This window comes from Etheostoma spectabile, chromosome 9 (genome assembly GCF_008692095.1).
Source record: "Etheostoma spectabile isolate EspeVRDwgs_2016 chromosome 9, UIUC_Espe_1.0, whole genome shotgun sequence".
Lineage (NCBI taxonomy): Eukaryota > Metazoa > Chordata > Actinopteri > Perciformes > Percidae > Etheostoma > Etheostoma spectabile.
In genome coordinates, this window is record NC_045741.1 from 11,298,091 (window position 1) to 11,303,090 (window position 5,000).

General features: G+C 37.5%; 1 protein-coding gene and 1 long non-coding RNA gene across 3 annotated transcripts in view; one reads left to right on the forward strand and one right to left on the reverse strand.

The window, feature by feature from the left end:
* LOC116695483 (glypican-5) overlaps positions 1–5,000 on the forward strand; it is a 72,955-nt gene that overhangs the window by 56,947 nt on the left and 11,008 nt on the right. The gene's annotated exons all lie outside the window — the stretch shown is intronic.
* Positions 1–5,000, reverse strand: part of LOC116695485 (uncharacterized) — a 21,567-nt gene that overhangs the window by 15,354 nt on the left and 1,213 nt on the right. The window lies entirely within an intron of this gene.

Consider the following 5,000-nt stretch of genomic DNA (forward strand, 5'->3'; position numbering starts at 1 on the left):
TGACCCTCCTCCCCACGGGGTTTGGGAAAAGTTTGAATTTTCAGCTCGCTCCGTTAGTCGTGAAGGAGTTGGCTAAGGCGACCGTTAGCGATGATAAGCCAACGTCACGACCAAACAGTAGCGATTGAATATGACAGATCCAGAGTGGCTGGGAGATTCAAAAGTTTTATACTTCAACAGAGTACCCGCCTTCAAGGAAGTTAACACTTGTCAAAGGAGAGTGGCCAGACTCTCTGTACAAATGAAATGTACGCAAGTCTGGTAGGACCAGGCTAGGTTAATCAGTCCCACATCAGTAAGTCTGTATTTATGTGGTGTGTCAAGTTTAACATCAGTTAGTTTAAGATTTAAACCACATTGGTCCTGACAAAGTTTTAGACTTAGTTGCATAAGGCTTTGAGCTTGGACGGATTCAGCTTTGGTTATTTTCAAATGTAATTTATTAATTAATTAGTCTTTTTTTATTTAGCCAGTACTGTTTGTCTGTAATGTTTATTTAATATCTCTCATATCAGTGTCTCTTGCAAAAGGGATATTGATCTCAATGAGTTTTCTTGATTGAATAAAGTATATATAATGGATAAAATACAATAAATATTATTGCTTTTGGGTTGTGTTGGGTTTTGAGTTGTGTTGAGTCAGGTTGGGTTTTAAAGTGGTTGAAGGCTAGGTACGAGTCTCATTTTCAGGTGAGTGCAGAACTCTAGTTGGGTGTTTCTGTTTCTTTTTCATCCACCAAGCAACAAACAAACCTTTCATTTTATTATTCATTTTATTTAACCTTTATTTAACCAGGAAGTCCCTTGAGATTGAAATCTCTCTTTTTTTTTTAAGAGAATTTAAGAGATATTGAGAGTTTCTTTGGAGCTGGTAGCAGAGATAAAAGGCCCAAAACATGTTATAATATACTTACATTTTCCTAAATGTGCTAAACAATTATTTTAATTATTTTAGTCATCGCCCCACACTCACTCGTCAGACCTTCTGAAAAACACCTTGTTAATATAAAAATGATCTCCATTTAATTCAATTTAATTCAAACAACTTTATTTGTCCCTAAAGGGCAATTCAATTTTGCAGTCAACCAGTCACATACACACAATTATAGGAACCCTTTCTGTAGGATTGTACTGGCAAAGATTGCTATTAATGTTATGGGATTTGTGTTTCTTTGGGTGTGTGTGTGTGTGTGTGTGTGTGTGTGTGTGTGTGTGTGTGTGTTGTTTACAAGAACAAAACTGTATTAAATATGTCATGCTTTAAAGACCATGCTGGTGAGAGTTAACTTAATTTAGAGAATATTTAAATGAAAAATGTGATAGTTTGGTTTATGCACATAATTCACAAAACATACAAACACAGTGTATATAGCTGTGAATGGACGACTTTGTTTATGACAAGATAAAACATGTATGCCACCTTACGTATATTTGTTTTCTTTGCACTGCATCACCCAGCTCTAAAAGAAAGATATTTGTTGGTACATTTGTCATAACCTTAAGACTAACCTTGATGTGTCAGACCGGTGGAAACGCACGCCTCCCGCTTGGCCTGAAACTGGTACCTCAGCTATGTAAAGAGAAATTTGCTAGTTATGATTTACCAAGCTGGTGGTTGCGTCTGAGCGTCTTGTCTCTGAAGCCACAATGAATTCCTGAAGAAAGAATTACAATAAAGAGTGACAAAAGGGGATTTTCCGCATGTCTGCCCACTCGTCAGCATCTATGCATATAAACAAGCTTCGCACGCACTAAAGCTGAAAGAGTGATTCAGTATCAACCTGACCACACAAATCACAGGGATTTGTTTCTCATTTTTATTTCACAGTGCATTAAATTAGTTGTGCTGAGTTAATGTATGTGTAAAACAGCATCAAATAAATAAAGGCCAATCTGATTTTCTTTTGGATATGTTGTCCACTAAATCTGCCTGTTCGTGGTCTCTGACTCCCTCTTTAAAATTCTGCCTACAATACAATTCTCTGAATATGATTTGCTGAAATGTGGAGCCTACTACTTCACAGGAAAGGAATAGCATAAAAAGAAAATTCTGCTTGCTTGAGAAAGAGAGTATTTACGTGTGTGGATGTGCATATACAAGTGAATCTTTAGGGCATCTTGTTTGTGCGTGCATTCGTACCCGCCATGTGCTATACATGTGCAATTTAAGTGTGTGCGTGGGCAGGTGTTACATTGGTTATTGCCTTTGTGTGTAATCCACTATGTAATGATCTTTAACCGATGTTTTCTCTTACACACATACGATGGAGCAAATGTTCTTGCTCAATCCCTGGGCTTGCAAATATGAACAAGGATGAATAATATTGAGGAAATATTATCCCTGTCTTCTAATTAATTCTCATGACATTTAGTCTTTTGTTGAATACTGAAGAGAGACAAAAGAAGTGGAGGATGAGAGGTGGAGATGGGCTGCCAGAAAATCAAACCTCAGAACACCTCATTGCCAAGCCTGTGTTTTATTTATGTGGGCCTTTTAACAGTAGGAAGTTATTTTAGTCAAAGCCTATTATTTGATTTAAGTCCATTTACAAGTTGATCTCAACCCACAGAGGGAGAATCACTTGGCAGACATGGTTCACAGATCAAAAACAAAGATAAAAGGCAGGCGTCTCAACATATGAGCAAGAGCTTAAGTTAGTGGCATTTATACAAAGAGGCAAAAAGTCCAGCTGGAAAAGCTGATACTCTAGTTGTTTTCTCTTACATTGTAGTCATTTGTTTGTTTTGTTTTTTAAACCAATATTATACTAAATTTTATTTACATGCAAAACAGTATATTTTAGACACATGCCCATAGACACACAAGGTCTAGCCATTAAAAGGGTCATGCTAATTCATGCTAAAGTTGCTATGGAGTTCTGTGTTACTCTCAGCAATAAGATACACCTTTTATACTTAATTTTATTGGCTATGTATTATTATACAATGATAAGCAATCACACAAATTAATCTCACAGATTCCATCCAACACAGTCTGTTACAGTTATTCTCCTTTTACTATTCTTCATTCAGTCATTCCTTATGCTCGTCTTCTCCCATTGAATTCACCAAGATTAAACCGATTGATTTTCTTTCCTCATACCAGCACAATCCCTTCTTCAACTGCCCTTTCTCCGATCTCTCTGTTCCCCCAGACATAGCCAGGTCCTATAATGTCAATAATGTAAATGTGCACAGCGTCTCTTCTCTTCTTTTCCATTCTCTTCTCATCTGTGTAACAAATGAAATGCTGTGTCATTATAATTGCTGTGCTTTAAACTGGGATGTTGGTGGCGGATGCAGAGATGGGGATACCAAAGCCTCCAGGTGTCCATGAGTCATGCGACAACCACTAATGTCTGTAAAGTCTGGAAAGCACCTATTCTTTTCCCTTAAAAGAAACCTTATTTTAAACATAACACATCCGTTTGAAGCTTCGAAATTCCCACTATGACTATATGTCTTACAGTTTCATGTTGTCCAAACAAAAACAAAAAGATTAACTCAATTATGCAAAAAAATCATGGATAAACACATTTTAAACAGGTTTCACTCATATATGTGAATGTGTATGTGTGTGTGTGCGTGCTGCGTTAGTGTTTTTGTGTAAGAGTATGCATGAATGTGTACTTGGAGGGGTACTCAAGCCCTGTAACCATGGTGACCTGGTGGTCCGTCCTCCCATGGGTCCTTATTTGATCAACATAAAGCAAGATAAAAAGAGAGAGAGGGAGTGAGGGAGACAGAAATGGAGAGATAGAGAAAGAGAGGAGGGATGGCAGATGTTGTGCCATCTCTCTTGGCCAAGTAACATTTTCAGAATCTGGTTAATGCGTAGTTTCATTTGCAGTTAAAATGCTGTCAGTATTTGGTTCTTATCATTATAATCCTGCACTAAATAATGGACATACAACTGGATAATGTACAGTGCTGAACTATTTTATATTTATTGGCTTGCCTCCATGTACTGTATCTTTCCACCATCATCTCTACCTTGATCCTCTGGCCTCTCCCCCACTTCCCCAGGGCCACATTCACAAAGCCTTTAGAATACATTTCATCTTCAAGGGAAAGTCCAGTGTTTTCCATGTTAGCACTCTGCCTGAGGACAGTTTGATCTGCATTCATAAGCATCGCTCTAAAGGGAGGCAGAAAGAACAATAAAAACCCTGGCGAGGCTCCTTATCTGCACACGTGACTAAAAGTTCCCGGAGCAAGCCTGTGGATCGGTTTGATCAGTGATTTAAACTGCTTTCTTTTTGTACATGCATGCACTGGAGAACATGAGGGAATGAAACATGCTATGAATGCAGTCAGTAGCCCACTGATAAAGCAGCTTTACTCTGGAAATAAAGACTGAAGCCTTTTTTTTCCTTGCAAGCTTTGTTTTCACAAGGTTTCTAAAGAGCAGCCCTGTTTCTTTAGAATTATACTTTCACATCTAATGAGGAATATGCAGTACGAACAAAATGCATAAAGGTTTATTGTATATTGAACAGATATATGTCAATACTAAATATATTAGCAAAATGAACGTCAACATTGTAATGTTTTACCCACCTTATTTGTGGTTTTACTTAAACAATAAAAAGGTCAGGGTCATTTGAAGCACAATATAAGACAGGCTGTTTTTCAATATCTTACCATAAACATTATCTTTCCCTTTCCTTAAAAAGAAACAAGTGTAGAGATATTCTATATTTTTTCTTATTGTCAACAAATCCCATTAGAAGACCAAAACCAATAATAGATTGATCGTACTTACCGGTATTGCTTATTCCTCCCTGCCTTCTCCCTCCATTGTTGTCCAGATTAGAACAAATGAATGAGCCACACTGCTATGACATGTTTCTTTGACGAAGTTAAACATCCACACTATGGTTTATATTTCAAGTCAGGGCCACATACTTTTGAGCACAGCTGAAAATAGTGCCCTTTTACAGTATGTGGAGTTGCATGTTCTCTCCGTGTTAGCGTTTGTTTTTATTATATTCTCCGGCT